This window comes from Phocoena phocoena, chromosome 2 (genome assembly GCF_963924675.1).
Source record: "Phocoena phocoena chromosome 2, mPhoPho1.1, whole genome shotgun sequence".
In the NCBI taxonomy this organism is placed as follows: Eukaryota; Metazoa; Chordata; class Mammalia; order Artiodactyla; family Phocoenidae; genus Phocoena; species Phocoena phocoena.
The window spans coordinates 7,330,777-7,350,137 of NC_089220.1; the positions used below are offsets into that span (position 1 = coordinate 7,330,777).

At 41.2% G+C, this 19,361-nt stretch overlaps 1 non-coding gene across 1 annotated transcript; it reads right to left on the bottom strand.

Annotated features, from left to right (window-relative positions):
- Positions 1-343: 343 nt before the first annotated feature.
- Positions 344-507, bottom strand: LOC136119516 (U1 spliceosomal RNA). The gene has a single exon (XR_010655508.1). It is a non-coding gene; the product is annotated as a U1 spliceosomal RNA (small nuclear RNA).
- Between the last annotated feature and the right edge of the window lie 18,854 nt (positions 508-19,361).

Genomic DNA, 19,361 nt, shown 5'->3' on the forward strand with positions numbered 1-19,361 from the left:
TGAATAATTAGTGGAAATAAGTTGTTAAAGGGAAGGTAAATGCTACAGCCTTTGGGGAAAGTAATCCGGTGATGTTTCTTAATTTAAAAATATTTCTTTAATTGACAAATTTAAAAATACACATACTCTTTGATCCAGAAATTCCACCTTTGGAAATGTATTCTACAGAAATGAGAGTGAATCTACAGGGATATATGTGCATAAACATATGGTTAATGCAGAACTGTTTGTTGTAGCAAAAACTGAAACACTGTAAAGTAGAGTCTATCCATCAACAGTGAAATGAATAGATGTGCTAGGGTGCATCCATAATATGGAATAGCGCACAGCTTCTTATTTTATGTAGGTGAGAACGTGAACACAGTCCCCCACTACCACAAATTATGCGGTCGAGTTTCCCACATTTGGGGAAATCACGGGGGTCGGCAGATCCAGAGTGCAATGGATAAGCCTCACTCTGGGAAAACCACCTTTGCGATCATGGTAACTCCCCTGTCAGGTAAGTATCATGCAGCTATTTTTATTTTTTACACTTTTTTATTGATGTATAGTTGATTTACAGTGTTGTGTTAATTTCTGCTGTACAGCACAGTGATTCAGTTACACATATATATGCATTTAAAAAAAAATTTATTTAGTTGCACCAGGTCTTAGTTGTGGCAGGCAGGCTCCTTGATTGTGCATGCAAACTCTTAGTTGTGGCATGCATGTGGGATCTAGTTCCCTGACCAGGGATCAAACCTGGGTCCCCTGCGTTGGGAGCTCAGAGTCTTAACCACTGTGCCACCAGGGAAGTCCTTGCATACTTTTTTTTAATATTCTTCTCCATTATGGTTTATCATAAGATACTGAATATAGTTCCCTGTGCTATACAGCTGGACCTTGTTGTCTATCCATTCCATATATAAAAGCTTACATCTGCTAACCCCAACCTACCACTTCATCCCTTCCCCAACTCCCTCCCCATTGGCAACCAAAAGTCTGTTCTCTATGTCCATGAGTCTGTTTCTGTTTTGTAGATAAGTTCATTTGTGTCATATTTTAGATTCCACATATACTATATCATATAGTATTTGTCTTTCCCTTTCTTCACTTATTATTATAATCTCCGGTTGCATCTGTGTTGCTGCAGATGGCATTATTTCATTCTTTTTTATGGCTGAGTAATACTCCATTGTGTATATGTACCTCATCTTCTTTATCCATTCATCTGTTGGTGGACATCTAGGTTGCTTCCATGTCTTGACTACTGTAAATAGTGCCATGCAGCTTTTTAAGTGAATTAGGACAGCATGAATTAGAATTATGTGCACTTACTGTGAAAACAGCAAGCTCTGGAGGGTCACTCATAGGATTGTTCTGTCTCTGAAAAAGAGAAAACAAAAAAGAAAGGAAAGAAGGGGGCTTCCCTGGTGGCACAGTGGTTGAGAGTCTGCCTGCCAATGCAGGGGACACGAGTTTGTGACCCGGTCCGGGAAGATCCCACATGCTGCAGAGCGGCTGGGCGTGTGAGCCATGGCCACTGAGCCTGCGCGTCCAGAGCCTGTGTTGCACAACGGGAGAGGCCACAACAGTGAGAGGCCCGCGTAACGCAAAAAAAAAAAAGAAAAAGAAAGGAAAGAAGGGAGGGTAGGAGCAAAAGAAAAGAGGGCAGGAGGGAAGGAGAGAGGGAGGGAGACACCTTGTTCTTATCCAAATCCTCTCCCCACCCCTCCTCATCCTTGCTGACAGAGCCCCAGTGTCATTTGCACATTGACCTGTATACGTCAGGGTCCACTCAGGGAAATAGACAGCATGCTGGATATTCCAAGCAGAGGGGATGGAAAGCAAAGAAACCAGAGGTTAGCAAATGTCCTCTACTCCCCAGGACTACAGGGACACAAGGAAGTGGGGGAGGAATCAGGCCCACCTGATGGGGGAGTGATGGCCCCATTGGGAGCTAGGACCATGGAGGAAGAAAGGAGAGAAGACATATTTCTTAGGATTATTACCTAGCAGGTGATTCATAACAATTAACATGATATTAATAATAATAATAATTTTAAAGTTAGTCCTATTTATTTATTTATTTTTTTGTGGTACACGGGCCTCTGACTGTTGTGGCCTCTCCCGTTGTGGAGCACGGGCTCTGGACGTGCAGGCTCAGTGGCCATGGCTCACAGACCCAGCCTCTCCGCGGCATGTGGGATCTTCCCGGACCGGGGCACGAACCTGTGTACCCTGCATCGGCAGGTGGACTCTCAACCACTGCGCCACAAGGGACTATTTATTTTTAAATGGGTATTTCTAATTTTTTTTTGTTCGTAGTTCCCATTTACTGAGCACCTATTCTGTGTCAAACACTCTCTTAGTTTTTTTAAAAGCCTCGTTTAATCATCGCGACAAGTTAGAACGGTTGTTTCTTCATTTTATAGATAATGAAACCGAAACTCAAAGAGGTAGAACAGCTTGTCTAACGTCACACACCTAATAAGTAAAAGATCCAGAGGCTGAAGTGAATTCTACCCAATTCACTAAGTCTTCTGGCATTCCCCCCACAGCCCCTACTAACCTAGTTACGATAAATCTGAATTGAGACTCAATAGATCCAGGTCTTGTTCTCACACTTGCTGTAGTTGTTTTAAAACACCCAAAATTCGCTGACCCTGCTCGCCTCAAGAGGCGGGGTCTCTGTGTCCACTGCTTGAGTCTGAATGGACCTGGGAGTGCTTCACCCAACAGAGTAACAGCGGAAGTGATACCATGTGATTTCAGAGGCTGGGTCATAAAAAGGCCATTCCACTTCTGCCTTGTTCACTGAAATACTCACTTTTCAAGCCCTGGGCTGCTCTACAGGAAATCTATTTTGAGATCACGATGATGCGAGGGAGCCCAAGCCACACTGTGAGGCCAGGTATAGGTTGCGGAGCCCAGCCTTCCATCATCTCAGCCCAGGCACAAGACACGTTCAGTGAAATGATTCTACCACCCAGCTGTTTGATTCTTCCCAGCAGAGGACCGACCCAACGCTGTGGAGCAGAGAGGCATCTTCTCCAGTAAGTTTGACCCTAATTGCAGACTTTTGAGCCAAATGAATGACTGCCTTGGTACACAGCAAGAGATAACCAGAGTACTTGGTGACTTGGGCAAGTCCTGGAACGGAGTACGCTTACTTTTCTCGTGAGCGAAGAACGATATATGTAAATTTCAGTCCTGTCTATCTATAATGCATGCGTGTAAAAACATCAGCACTTTTAAAGGTAAGGTTTTCTCTTTTTTAAATTAAAGTATAGTTGATTTACAATACTGTGTTAGTTTCAGGTGTACAGCAAAGTGATTGAGTTATACATATATGTATATAGTCTTTTTTAAAAATTCTATTCCATTATAGGTTATTACAAGATATTGAATATAGTTCCCTACTATACAGCAAATCTTTGTTGTTCATCTATTTTATATATAGTAAAGTGCCTCTGTCAATTCCCTACTCCTCATTTCTTCCCCCCGCTTCCCCTTTGGTAACCGTAAGTTTGTTTTCTATGTCTGTGAGTCAGTTTCTGTTTTGTAATTAAGTTCACCGGTGCTATTTTTTAGATTCCACATATAAATGCTATCATATGATATTTGTCTTTCTCAAATGTAAGGTTGTCTTGAAGACACTGCTGGAGAAAAATTATTTGCATTGTGACTCATAACATTGTCAAGGCAGAAAGAGCTGGAAAGGAGCCACAGAACCTCTGGGGGCTCCACCGGCGGTGAGATGAGAATGTCCCTCGGAAACTCACTTCTGCTGTCTAATTTGGCTTCCTGAGTCAAGGTGAGGGCCTGGAACAGAATGCCCTCTACAGAGCACCAGAGACGTTGCGTATCCTGGCCAAGTCTATCCCCCCGTTGTAGACAATAATTTGGTGTCTGGCAAAGAGATGGCACCTTGCATAGCAAGTGCGCAAATAAATTTCACCGGATAATTAGAATCATAACTGGAAGTTAATAAGCTGGCATCCCACTTTCAAGCCCATCCTCTGTGTACTGGACTGGCATAGGTCAGCTTGGCAGGGCCTAGTATATCCATGAACAGAAGTGAAAAAAGCCAGGACAAGACCTGAGAGGGCCTCTACGAACCAGCTGCTTAGTGACAACTGCTGTGTTTTACTCTGCTTTGTTTGCTGATAAAAATAGTTAAACACTTCGTGAGGGTCTTAACTGCCTGCCAGATCCTATAGTTGTGTCTAATAAAATAGGTGTTATTATTCCCTTTCAAGGAAAACTGAGGCCCAGGGCAAACTTGCTCAAGCCCATTTTCGAATAAGCAACAGAGACAGCCTTGAGCCCACCTCTCTTGGTGGTCCCTTCACCTGTCACATGGCCCCTCTGCTTTCTTCTCTCTAAGAGGATGGTTTGTGACTTCCCACTGCAGGGACTGGCTGAACCCAGGACGGTAACAGGCATCATTCCCTGTGCCACTCTGGTCACTTGATGGAGATGGTCTCAGAAAGGATTCCAAAAAGGAAAGTATCATGGCGTAACAATGGCTGTCCCGGGTGCTGTTTGGGGGCTGGGGGCAAAACTGCCCCTTAGTTGGTCCCCTTCTCTAAATTTCTCATTTTGGACATGACCGCTAGCAAGGGGTGACTTTAAAGAAATAAGACCGGAGGAAGCCAGATTGCAATCGAGTCAATGGAAGAACAGATGTTGACAACACTTTCTAGAGCTTTGGTCATAAAAAAGAAGATAAAAATAAGGCTGTAGCTGAAAGGGACATGAAGTCAGGAGAGTGATTTGTGGTTAGTTTCCAGAGGGCAGAGACCTGGGAATCCTGAAGCGCAGGAAACACCAGCTTCTAAACATGCGTGTACAGCTCAGTGATTAATGGCAAACCACCAGCATCGTTAAAAGACAAGGTCATTGCCATGGGGCAGAGACATGTTCATGGCAAACCTGGGATTAAATCCAATTTCAGTGCTTCGAGATTCCTTGGGCAATTTCGGATCCACTGGAATTCTTACGTTTAAAATATCTAAGTTGAGAGGTTTAGGAATGTGTTGGGTCTTGCCAGATTTAACCTATAAATGACTTCCTTTTATTTCTTTAGAAAGCAGTTCTTAGGAACACGTGACATATCAGTGTAAGTTTCCAAAAAAAAAAAAAAAGAAGAAGAAGAAAAAACACCTTTAGATAGATCTATTTAGGCTAAAATGGAAGGCTCATTGTCATTAGAAACAAACTTTTAATCGTTTGTTTAATTTATTTTATTGAAGTATATAGTCAGTTTACAATGTTGTGTTAGTTTCTGGTGTACAACAAAGTGATTCAGTTATAGATAGATAGATTCTTTTTCATATTCTTTTCCATTATGGTTTATCACAGGATATTGAAATAGTTCCCCGTGCTATACAGTAGGACCTTGTTGTTTATCCATTCTATATATAGTAGTTTGCATCTGCTAATCCTAATCTCCCAATCCATCCCTCCCCAACTCCCCCACCCCCCTCGGCAACCACAAGTCTGTTCTCTGTGTCCGTGAGTCTGTTTCTGTTTCATAGATAAGTTCATTCCTGTAAATAGATTCTTAAAATTTACATCAGGTCCAGGTAATACAGCCGGACAGAACATTCATCAGCGCCAAGCTTCCTTGTCCTAAGATTTTACAACTAGAATTGCCTTGTCCTAAGAATTTACAAGTAGATGAGCCCATTCTACCCACAGCACAACTTGCCCTCCTCACTGGATGGTCGTGAAGATCAAATGGGAGAATGAATTCAGAGCAGTCAGGCCGGTGCCAGGGCCACAGTGGCCACTCAAAACCGCTTATGATCAGGACCCTGACTCACTTCTGTCCAACAACTCCTCTGCCCCAGGCACAAGTATTTTATAAGGATTCTGTTGCCTAATCTCATTCAATGAATGAGTGAACAAAGCGACGGACGGGAAGCTACACTTCAACCTTCCAGTCCCACAGGTCACAGTGAGCAGGCTTTGCAGGGGGATTGGTGACCCAGTCATTCAGTCACAGAATACTCCAGTGAGAACCTGGGGACTGAAGAAGGGTGCAGACACCTTCATTCAAGAAAGTCTGCCTTCTCAGGACACCATTTTCTCTAATACCATTTTCTCATTTTCTCCACAGTGTCCCTCTCAACTCTCTACTTCCCATATTCTTATTTAATTCTCTCCAAAATGGGCATAATCATTTCTGATTAAATTAGCTAAGAGGATTTTTGTGATAATCAAATGAAATAATAGCTATTAATATATGTTATAAACATATTAAAAAGGTAAGAGTGAAAATCTGCTAAAATAAACAAGAGATAAAGCTTTGAGATACGGTAATGAATCATTGTTACTTTCTCTTTTTACAGTTTTTGGTGTTTTACGAATTTAACATAAAGAGTATATATTACTTTTATAATGAAAAGCAAAGATTGATTTAAAAGTGCTTGGTGCACAATAAGATCCTACACACATATAAAACCAGTGTACCCACAGAAAAAAAAGATGGTATTAGACTTATATCCACAAAGATTTTAAGCTACCTATTTTCCTCAGGACCACCATGTACAGCTGGTCAGGTTGTGCACTGCAAAAGGCTGAAGAGGTAAGTGGGGGCTGGAATTCAGCAGCTGCTCTGCTTGTAAACATTGCACCCCAGCCTGTGGTCAAGTCAGCTTAAAAGAGCACCTTTTAACTTGCATAAAATCTCCATAGATGTTCCAGTTGCCCTTTGACTACTCTTCGATTTTAGCACATTCCTTGCCCTGTTCTCCACTCAGGGGCACATTGCACACTATTCAATGTGTGGGGAAAGGCACATGGCCACGAAATGTCAGAAAAAGAAGAGGAACAGCATCGTTAGAAGAGAATCATGACCACAGACCACATTTTCCCAGGTTGGGAGCATTGGTGTCAGATCAAGAAGCAGGTAAAGGGATTCCCAAGTGAATGCAGAGCAAAAGCAAAGGCAGGCCGGTGGCAGTGAGGACAAGCATGACACGCATGGGGAACCACCAGCCCACTGGCAAGCCAGGAGACAGACACGAAAGGCTTGTGAAACAGGAGGCTGGAACGGTGAGTTGGAGCCAGGCTGGGGGTATGGGCGCTGAGGCCAGGGCCAGGCCCAGTGGGTGAACAACATGGATTATAGCTTTAAGGATCAGGGAACCTCTCCAAACAAAAGGAAGGAGATGAGAAGAGGTGAGACTGTTCTTTCCAACAGGAGAGAATGTCAGCCCTCTGCCATTTTGCCTGGGGGGCAGACAGAAAAAAAGGAAATGTTTCAACCACAGTTTATGGGATTTAGATATTCTAAAACATAAAATAATAAATTACAAGAGTATTAAAAAACTGTAAGAAATTGCAAAATAATGTCATGGCTTTATGTGACAAATTTTTTTTCATTTTATTTATTTTTTAAATAGATCTTTACTGGCGTAGAATTGCTTCAGAATACTGTGTTAGTTTCTGTCGCACAGCAAAGCAAATCAGCCACATGCAGACACACGTCCCCATAGCCCCTTGACAAATTGTTTTATCTGTGTCTTTCTCCTGCAGAGTTTAGGTGAGGAATGGAATGGACATTACATTAAGAAAGTTGCTATCCTTCTCTGACTTTCGTCTGAAAGCGGGAGATGGTTAAACTGATACTCTGATACCTGTGACTCTGAACAGAGGACAGAGGTGGGGACCGAGCCATTTTCTGCAGTCCCATCCCCTTCCACCAAAAGTCTGCATCCCTGGGCTTCCCTGGTGGCGCAGTGGTTGAGAGTCCGCCTGCCGATGCAGGGGACACGGGTTCGTGCCCTGGTCCGGGAAGATGCCACGTGCCACGGAGCGGCTGGGCCCGTGAGCCATGGCCGCTGAGCCTGCGCGTCCGGAGCCTGTGCTCCGCAGCGGGAGAGGCCACAACAGTGAGAGGCCTGCGTACCGCCAAAAAAAAAAAAAAAAAGTCCGCATCTCTGAAGTTGCTGTGTCCTTCTACGCTCACAGTAACATGCAGACTTCTCTACACAGAGCTCCGATTTCAAGGGGAGGGAGGAAGGGAGGGGCCAACACAAAATGTTCAGCACAAAAATATGCCCTCTGATCTTTCACCTCTAACATGGATCATGGAAAACTGTATCAGTGGCATCCCCTCTGTGTGGGCATACCCCTGAGGATTCTTTGGTAACAGACACAAAAAGGACACTGGCTCTAATCCCCAAAAAGGAATTACAGGGACCAGGTGTGGCTGTCACAGGGGAAGAACAGACTCAAAGAAGAAAGGAACCAGGGTGAGTCTGAGGACCCCGTAGCAGGAGCTACATGACCATGCTGTCATTTGGAGGAATCCACTGCAGCCACTTTTGCCCCTGTCCTGGCTCACTGAGACCAAGATTCAAAGTTGAGAGAGGGAGAGAAAGAGAGAGAGAGAGAGAGAGAGAGAGACGAAATATCTGATTGGCTCACCTTGGGTCACAAATTCATACATGGAGGGAGGGGCAAGTGACAGTCCAACAAGACCCCAGACAATGGGTAAGGGCAGTTCTCCAAAAGGATATAGGGGTGCTGTTCCCAGGAGAAGAGAAAAGTAACTGACAGTCCCAATACTGACTACAAAACGCCTTGAGAGCTTAGGTCCCAAGTGTGGCTTTTGAGTTGATGTCTCAAAGGCTGTCAGTTTCCATGAAATTACATTACAGCCGAGAAAAAGTTCAATGAGTTTACTTTGTGATGCAATAAAGAACTGTATTCGTCAGTCCTTCTAGGAATGTCATAAAGAACCTACTCCAATGCCAGCACAAAAACCCAAGTTCAGAGAAGGTACCAGAAACATGCTCCCCAAAGACTCTAGGTTGAAGTAATAAAAATCAGACCAGCCCCCAGGACAAAAAAATGAGGGACAAGTAAACCTTTGCTGAGACTTTTCAGGTGGAGAGGGAGAGGGCTCCCACTTCAGCTGGACCACATTCCCCAAAACACAGTTGTCAAAATTATCCAGGGGCACTTATTACCTAAGGGTAAGAAATTCAACCCTGATTTCATCTCTTAGTGACTTGTGCATCTCTACCTTAATACTACAAAGTCTATATTTGGATTAAAAAAAAAAAAAAACTAGGTTGGATGGGGAAAATAGGCAAGATATAAAATAGTTACTAATTTTAACACATTTTTTATAATGAAGGCGCTGCTTTGAAAATCTTCTGTTTCCACATATGTGGATGATTTAACTTGACTTACTAACTTCAGTAGAACTGAGAGATGTTTTTACTTCTGACACCTCCTAGGTTCTGCACATTACATAGCTCGGCTCACAGCTGTCACTGCATGACCCCAGAAGGAGCCACCTTGAACGGATTTATTTAAAAATTCTGGAAGGTGTGCAAAGGGGCTTTGCAGACACTGCTCCCCAGAACTTCATATAGGGGCCAGGTCTCCAGTCGATACCTCAGCAGCTGAATGACATTCTTAAACACACAGCCTCTGACACCGAAATGGGAAAAGAAACAGACCCCGGCAGCTCTGTTTTTTATGTCAAAGATTTCTGGAAGTATCGATAGAGCCCTCTGGATCTTCACCGGTCTAGCATCCCCTACGGGGCTGCAACCAGATGACACTGGTGCTCCATTGGCAAGAGGTGGAGAGAACAAAGAATTAATTCCTGAAAATGAACTTACACCATCATTTGGATTTCTGTTCCTGCAAACTCCCCGGAAGGGGTGATCAAAGGCAATCATGCCATCTCGTTTCTCATCACAAGTCCAGTGAAACAACCCCAAGTATTTTCCCGACTGGAAGAGTTCACCATCAAGTCAAGAATGACACGCGTTTGATTGACACTCCTTTCCTCTGGAGCCAAACCCTGCACTCCTGTGATCGGCTCCTGGAACCTTCGAGTTCTGTCAGAATTCTCTGACCCTGAGGAAACTGCATCATTCCGAAGTCCAGGAATGTCCTTGACAGCTGCCTGCCGCCACCCCAGCCAGGGGTCCTCGGATCAGTGCAAGCATCCCTTGGAAATGTTTGTCCTGGCAATAAGGGAAAACTCGCCAAACCTTGGGGTGACCACAGTGGGGTCCTCTTCAGCAGACTTCCTGCAGAGGACCTCGCACAGAATCTGACAATTTAGAGACACGAGGCACACCCTGGCAGTGAACCCCCGACGGTCCACTGTCCTGAAGCCCAGGTGATGGCTCTGCTTGAAACAGCCCAGAACTGGCAACTTTGGCCCCGAGGGCAGGAACTCTGTCTCCAGGACTAGGGCAACCTCTCAGATCAACTCTCTGAGATCCAGTGAAGGTATGAACATCTTAATCGAGTCATGCAAAAGCAAGTAAATGAACAGATAAAGGAATGGTGGACGAGGCGGCTATTTCATTCTGCAGACTGTCTCTGATTCTTGTGTGCATTTCTTTCTGGAACTTTATTCCAAGCCTGGAGATGGCTGTCTGTGTCACACTGCTGCCGTGAGAAGCCAGCCCTGCTCTCTGTGGCTGGGTGTTCGGAGGGAGGGATAGGATTTCACCCTCAGAAATCAAAGTGATCAATCAAACTCAGCTGCCCCAGAAAAAACTTAGTATCTAAAGATCAAACGCTAACGCTCAAAGGAGTTTGCAAAATTGCACGAACTGGGCTACCCCCTTAGAGTTAATATTTTTGTTACCCCTACCTTCTCGAGATGACTATCCATAAAACCCACGGGAAGGAAAGAGGTCTGTGGGTTTGTTGCCACTGTTGCAAGGAAGAAAGAGCAGGTATTGAGAAGTCAGGGAAGTTTACACCAGGAAAGAAACGATGGGGCATATAACAACTTTCTTTCAAGGACTGAAGAGCTGACAGAGAATGTGGATTAGGGGTCTCAAACTCAAAACTTGCCAGGGCTGGGTGTGTAAGACTCCAAGTAAAACGAAAACCATCAATGGAGGAGGCATGCTCATCCCAACAGGGCCACTGTGACCTGGCTCTGGGACATTTGCAGTTGCCAGAAATCCAACTGATGATATGAAATCGACAGTTTTAAAAAATATCTACGTATATACATTACTGTATATAAAATGCATAATCAGCAAGGACCTACTGTATAGCACAGGGAACTCTACTCAATATTCTGTAATAGCCTATATTGGGAAAGGAATCTGAAAGAGAATAGATGTATGTACATGTATAACTGAATGACTTTGCTATAAACCTGAAACTAACACAACATTGTCAAGCAACTATACCCCAATGTAAAATAAAAATTAAAAAATAATTTTTTAATAAAGAATATCAACAAATTCACTTTTAAAAATCTCATTGGCTGGGTCCAAATTGGGAAGGCAAGATAAAGCTGGTGGTTCCAAACTGAAACTCAGCTTTGATACCTTTAGAGGAGACTAATGCTGCATAACCCCAGCGGTCCACCTGGAAGCAAAGGATGCAGCCTCCAAAGAGGCCCATTTGGGATGAATGTCAGGAAGCTTTTTCTCCCAGTGGAATTCTCTATCTCAGAAGGCGGGAGTCCACTTTGAAAATGGACAACCCATGGGGAACCGGCAGGCAGGCTCATAAAGGAACCGTAAAATCTCTTCTAATAAAGCCTAAAGTTTTATTAGGTTCTTATTATGCACCAGACACTACTCTGAGAGCATATAGCTATACAACATTTTCGTTCTATAATTAACCTTAGTGAACTTTATCACCAAAGAATCGACTCAGTTGCTCTACACAGAGCAAAGGCTAAGACTTAGCAATACATTCCGACAATTGAAGGAAGACTGTGGCCCCGCCTTAGGGGAGGGGGAGGGGCTGGGAAGGTGGCAGTAGGACCACGCTGGCCCTAAGCGTTTTGGTAAAGTGTCCAAGGGGTCATGAGAAGTCAGTAAGGGTTTAAAGGGCAGATGGGCTCAGCTCAGACTTGCATTTGGAAAGATCTTCTTGACTACAAATGATGTGGTCATGAATCTAGAGGACTGAAAGGGTTGGGTCTTCATCTCCTCTTTTTTTTCCATTCCTGGACTCTACATGGAGTCTTTCCCTTCCAGAATAAGAATTAAATGCTGCATATACAGTAAAATATGGCTGATTGGATCCGACTCATTTTCACTTTCAGACCTTCTCCATGCCACCTCTGGCCCAGGCCCCCATCCCCTCTCTCTGCCACTGAACAGCCTCTGTCTTTTCTCTCCACTTTTAACTTCAGCCTGACATACACTCTTCCCCCAGCAGCTGGAGAGAGACGTTGGAAAATACAGCCCCCTGTTCAAAACCGTAAAATTCCTTCCCATTGCCAAGACCTCACCAGGATCTCCCAGAATCCTGCCTTCCCTCCAGCTACACTGGCCTCCTGTGGTCCCTTCAAATTCCCACCCATGCTTCTACCTCAGGTCCTTGTATCTGGGCCTCCCTCTGCCAGAGATGCTTGGCATCCAGGAATCCACGAGGCTGCCCTCCCTCATCCCCTGTAGGACTTTCTTCAATGCTCAGCCTTGCAGAAAATCTCTTCCTGACCAACCCTACCTAAACTTGTCCACCCCTGTGCCTCTTTCCCTGGTTTCTCTCTCTCCACAGCACTCCTCACATCTAACATTATATGCAGTTATATTATATGCAGTGACTTTATCCACACCATATCCCTACTATTTGGAACAGCACTGCCTATAGTAGGGGCTCAGTGAATACTTACTGGATTTGTTTGTGAGCAAATGATTTCAACTGGGCTGATACTTGCCTTTAGATCTATTAACATACTTATTGAATTAACATATTAAATAGAAGCAGAAGATGCTTTAAAAACTTAAGAAGATTGTGCATCCGGAGCCCGTGCTCCGCAACAGGAGAGGCCACAACAGTGAGAGGCCCGCGTACCGCAAAAAACAAACAAACAAACAAACAAACAAAAAAACCTAAGAAGAAGCTATTTTAGGCATCTTCTACCTTTTATGAACCCTTTTAAACTATGACTCTTCTTATCTCTTCTTTTTTAGTTATGAAATCTACATACAAGAGAGTGTCTAATGTATATGTTCAGTTTCATTTAGTTCTGCTAGTAATAAAATAAATATGTACCACCTCCCAAAACAAAAATATAGGAGGCACCCCCAGTATGCCACCCCTGCCAACCTCAGCCTCCTTTTTCCCCAGAGAGGTACCCACTAACCCAAATTTTGTGTTAATCATATACTTGTTTTTTCTTCACGGTTTTTCCAATTGCCTTTTTGGTCTCAAACAATAGACTTTATTTTGCCTTTAAAAAAATTTTATATAAATGAAATCAGTTCCTGCTTTTAATTGAGTTTCTGTTCTTTGTTCAGGTTCATGATGTGCTGGGGTTACTGCCCTGTCTTTGTCTTGCCTTGTAGTTTTCCATTGTATGGATATACCACGATTGCTTATCTATTCTATATTTGATGGACATTCTTGTTCATGTCTCCTGGTACACATGTGAAAGAGATTCCCTTCCCAAATGTTACCATTTTCTGTGGATGAAATATGTCAGGAAGCACCATTTTTCAGCTACACCATCCACTAGAGTGATTATTTAAATTGAAATGGATAAAAATTGGATAAACTTTAAAGTTCGTTTTCTTGGTTACCCTAGCCGTATTTTAAGCACTCAGCAGCCATGTGTGGCTCAATGGCTACCATATTGGAGAGCAGATACAGAACATTTCCATCATCACAGAAAGACTCAGTGGACATCTCAAGTCTACAGGACCTCAGTAGGAATGGAAGTGCTTGACCATGAGGTATGCAAATATTCAGCTTCACTAGGACTACCAGGATGCTAGAACAAGTCTACACTCTCACCAGCAGAACCAAGGCCTCTGCTCCTTCATGATAGGTATTTGTCATTCTAATTATATATATATATATCCTAGTATATTCATGTTATCCTCTTTCTGTCTTGTGCTTTTTATCTTTTGCCTTATGTTTTGTACCTTGTTTAAGAAAACCTCTCCAAAGTTCACGAAGACAGTCTCCTATGAGTTTTATATTTTGCCACTTATGTCCTAAATTCTCTTGGAACTGAATTTTTGTGTGTGGTGAGAATGAGAGACCCATATTTTTACCCAGTTGTCCCAAATTACCAAATTCAATAATTTCTACAGTGTTTCTCAATACCAGCCCTATCATAAATCAAGTTCCCATATATGTATGAGCTTCTGGGCTCTGTATTCTATTCCACCAATACTTGGTTGGGTCTTTTATAACTTTAAGTTTTTCTGTCTGTGAGATCAAAGTTCCCCATTTCATTTTCTTCTTCCAAGGAGTGTTGACTCTTCTTGGCCCTTACCTCTTCCATACACCTTTTAGAATCAGTTTGTTGTCTTAAAAAAAAAAAAAATCCGGACTTCCCTGGTGGCGCAGTGGTTAAGAATCTGCCTGCCTCTGCAGGGGACACGGGTTCAAGCCCTGGTCTGGGAAGATCCCACATGCCACGGAGCAACTAAGCCCACAAGCCTAAACTACTGAGTCCACGTGCCACAAACTGAAGCCTACGCGCCTAGAGCCCGTACTCCTCAACAAGAGAAGCCACTGCAATGAGAAGCCCATGCACCACAATGAAGAGTAGCCCCTGCTCGCCACAACTAGAGAAAGCCCACAAGCAGCAACAAAGTCCCAACACAGCTATAAATAAATAAATTAATTTATTTAAAAAAATCCTCTTGGCACTTAGGTTGGAAATTCATTGAATCTACACATCAGCTTGGAGAATTATATCTTTACAGTAGTGAGTCTTCCTCTTTAAGATGTGTCTTGAGTTGGGTAGCTTCAATTTCTTTCAGTAAACTTTTATAATTTCTTCCATAAAGGGCTTATCCATATTTTATCAAACTGATTTCTTGAAATTTTATAAATTATCTTCTATAAATAGATTTTTACTTACATTTCCTAAGAGCTTTTGCTGATTTAAGGAAATGCAGTTGACTTTTACATTTTGGGTTCTATTCTATCAACCTTATTGACTGCTAATTAATTCTCATGATTTATTTGTGGATTTGTTTTTTTTTAATGTAGACAATTATGCCATCTTCAAGTAATGAGAATTTTATTCCTTCATTTCCAATCTTTATATTTTATTTCTTTTCCCCTTATTGATATCAGCTTCAGTACAAAGTTGACTGCTTTGGTGACTGTATTTTCCTTGCTGCCTTGTTCTCTATTTAAAGATACTGCTTTCAACATTTAGCCATTAAATCTGATGTTTTCTGTAGAACTTTTACCATGTCCTATAACGTATTAAGAAAGTTCTCTTTTATTCCAATTTAGTTAGAATATTTTCTATTTCTTACAAAGAGATGTGGAATTTTATTCAAAATATTGTCTGCATCGATTGAGATTACCACATGGGTTTTCTCTTTTACTTGGTTAATGTAGTGAATTCCATTGACAGATTTTTTTCCATTGAAAGACAAATCTTGCATTACTAGGTAAACCCAACTTCTTCATGATGCGTTATATGTTTTATATGTTGCTGGGTTTGTTGTGCTAATAAATTTTGTTCATGAGTGAGACAACTGTAATTCTTTGGGCTTTTTTTTACTTTTTTGTTGTTCTTGATCTGCTTTTGCCATCGAGGTGAGGACTGTTTCACAATGTGAGTTGAGGATTGTTCCTTCCTTTTCATTCTCTGTAAGAATTTGTATAAAATAAAATTATTGGTTCCTTAAATATTTGATAGAACTTCCCTTTCAAATAGTCTGGTTCTATTGCTTTCTTTGTGAAAAGATTTTAAACCACTGATTCAATTTCCTTAATGGTTAATAGAACTACTTCATCTTGAATCAGTTATGGTAAGTTATATTTTTTCCTGGTATTTTATTCATTTAATTGATGACTTCAGATTTATTGGCATACATGTCTCATTCATATTATCATCAATTTAATCTCTGCATCATCTTTTTATTTCTCAAATCATTTATTTGTGCCTTTTTTCTCGATTTTTCTTAATTAACTTTGAAAGAGTTTTGTCTATTTTATTAATCTTCTCAGACTATCAACTGTTGGCTTTGTTTGTCCTCTCTTATTGTATGTTTATTTTCTATTCCATTAATTTCTGAAACTCCCACTTTCTTCTACCTGCTGGTTTCCTTGGGCTTAAATGCTATTCTTTATCTCTGTTCTTAAATTAAATTTCTCATTAATTTTTAGTCTCTTACTTTTCTAATCTAAGTAGATTTCTCTCATTTTGCTGCTGTAGCTTCACTCCACATACCATGATTTATAGGCATTTGTCATCAAACAGCTCTAAATAGTTTATTATTTATTTTAATATTTTTAATTAATTTTTATTGGAGTACAGTTGCTTTACAATTTGTGTTAGTTTCTGCTGTACAGCAAAGTGAATCAGCTATACATATACATATATCCCCTCTTTTTTTGGATTTCCTTCCCATTTAGGTCACCACAGAGCATTGAGTAGAGTTCCCTGAGCTATACAGTCTGTTCTCATTAGTTATCTATTTTACACATGGTAGTGTATGTATGTCAATCCCATTCTCCAATTCATCCCACTCCCCACAGCTTCCACCCCTGGTATCCATACATCCGTTCTCTATGTCCATGTCTCATTTCTGCTTTGCAAATAAGTTCATCTATATCATTTTTCTAGATTTCACATAAAAGCAATATTATACAATATTTGTTTTTCTCTTTCTGACTCACTTCACTCTGTATGACAGTCTCTAGGTCCATCCACGTCTCTACAAATGGCACAATATTGCTCCTTTTTACAGCTGAGTAATATTCCATTGTATATATGTACCACCTCTTCTTCATCCATTCTTCTGTTGAAGGACATTTTCTTTTTATTTATTTTTGTCCCATATATTGTTCAGAAGTATAACTTTTAAAGTTCAAATATATGACTTTTTCTAGTTATATTTTTTTATACTGATTTTTCAGTTAATTACAATCTGGTCAGAGATGGTGGCCTATCATATACAATGCACTGAAATCAGCTGGGGCTATTTTAGGCTAGAGCAGTAGTTCACAATCTGGACTGCATATTAGAACCACCTTGGTAGATTTTACAAGTCCCAGTTCCCAGGGCATACTCCATTCCGACTACATCACAATGCTGGACATTACTGGCTTTTAAAACACCCCAGGTGATTCCAACACAAAGCCACATTTGAGAATCGGTATACATGTGACAAATTTCAAAACTATTCATGTATGCTTCAAAACAATGTGTATTCTTCAACTTGGGTACAAAGTGATACCATATTCTAAATACATCTGCTGGATCCCACTTGCCAGTTGTTCACATCCTCTATTTGCCTCTTCAATCAATAACTCAAGGGCAGGGGGTAGGGCTCTATGGATGTGTCAATTTAGTGCTATAAAGATTTTCTTTATATTTTAAGTCCTAGATACATATTATATTTTATACCTAGAACTATTATATCTAAAATTATTACATCATTCTTGAGATTTGCTTTTTCACATGAAATGACCATCTTTTAACTCCAGTGAGTCTATTTTGTCTGATATAACACAGCATATCAGCTCATTTTTGGTGGAGTTGGGGAGGGTAGTTAATACTATCCTTCTTCTGTGCCCTTATGCCTATTTTAAACATATCACTATCTAATTCTTATCAAACCTGTACTAAGCCTGAATGTCAGTTGAGTATCCTTGTCTGCCTGTACACTAAAATAAAACTAATCTGCCTTTTAAAAAATAATTCACTGGGAATTCCCTGGTGGTCCAGTGTTTAGGACTCCGCAATCTCACTGCCAAGGGCCCAGGTTCAATCCCTGGTCAGGGAACTAAGATTCCCCAAGCCACGCAGCACGGCCAAAAAAAAGGGAAAAAAAATTGCACAAGTCAGAGTCTTCCCTAATTTGAGCTCAGTTATTCCAAATAGTCAAAATTATGATGTGATATTCAATATGTGATATTCAAAACACAAGGTCTCAATAGCCATGCTCCCCCAGTTAGAGGACCTGGAAATCATTACTTTATGAAATAAAACAAGTTTGACACAACATCTCAAATTTGTAAAATCATTAAGGTCCTCATCAACTGCAGAGCCACAACACCTTTCAAAACAACCATGTTTTATTTTAGTGAGCATTAAAAAATTAACGTAAATATAATCTTCAGTGATTGAAAGAGCAAAGCTGACCCTGGGCAGCCTCTCTGCATAGGGTCAGCAACTTTTCAGGGGTCCAGATCCTCATTTGTCTGTCTCCTAGGCCCAGGGGAGACTCTGCTGGTTGTGTGTGAGCTTTAAATTAGCTGGTGGGATGCTCCTCAAGGGTGCAATTAGTGTGCGAGCAGTCAAGACTATATTTAAGAAGTCAGAGTTCAGACAATTCCAAACTTGAAAATGCTTTTACATGCCGTCATTCAAATGCTTAATATTTTTTTTACAATTAATAAGTTGTTTTCAAGGCACCTGTTGCCAATACCTAATTTTCATTGAGTGGTTTCTGAGAGAACGTGGCCAAGTGTCAGTGTAGAGTGCCTGCTTGGTGTTGCATATAATTTTTAGGATATTCTGAATGGCATGTGCTAATTATTTAGTACAATAGCTAATTTTATGGCGTTGAAGGACTGGAACAGAAGGGCTGTAATTACTTATAATAGGAATGTCTCGTGTTTTGTTAAAACCAAAGTGTGGGAGGCAAAAAAGAAAATAAAGGATAATTTTACACTCTCCTCCGAAGAATGAAGTAGTTAATATTTTCAAGACTTTGTTACTAGTAACATTGGAAGACTAACCATATGTCCTCGACTTCTAAGGAAAACATTGTAGCTTTAGTGAAATTTACAGCAGTTTCTGAAATACGTGTTTAGATTTTACTTCCCAAAGCAGATGAAAATTCTTTTTAAACTGCGTCTTGTGCCATGGTTTCCAGGATAGCATAGATCTTCTTGAGAAAGGGGGCAGAAAAGTTTTCCAGATTTTCACTAGTAAGAGGACCTTATTCGAGGCACATAGAAACAGTAATAAGCAACATTGCTTCGGAAGCTGCCTACAGCAGGGTGTGCCCGTTACCCAGAACTCACACATGATGTGATGTTCATTCTCAAATCAACCTTGTTGGAAGGGCAGAGGGAGAAACTGAGGTTCAAAACCCTCTGAAAATAGCGCCGAGAGTTTTAAACTGTTCATACCTCTCAATGCAGGAGTTCCATTTCTAGGGATCTACTCCAAAAGAACAATCATCGATGTGATGAACAATTCATACATCAAATAAGACGTTTCACTCAGCATTTATATAATCATGAAAAATGGGAAGCCATCTAAATATTTGGAGATGGTTTATTAAATTACTACACAACCAACCCAGGGATCTCAAACCATCATTAAAATTATATTTTAGTGAATAGGGACCAAGAAGGGGAACTCATGATTTAATACAAAATGAACAGACCGAGACACAAAGCCAAAGAAAAACCTATAAAAATAATAT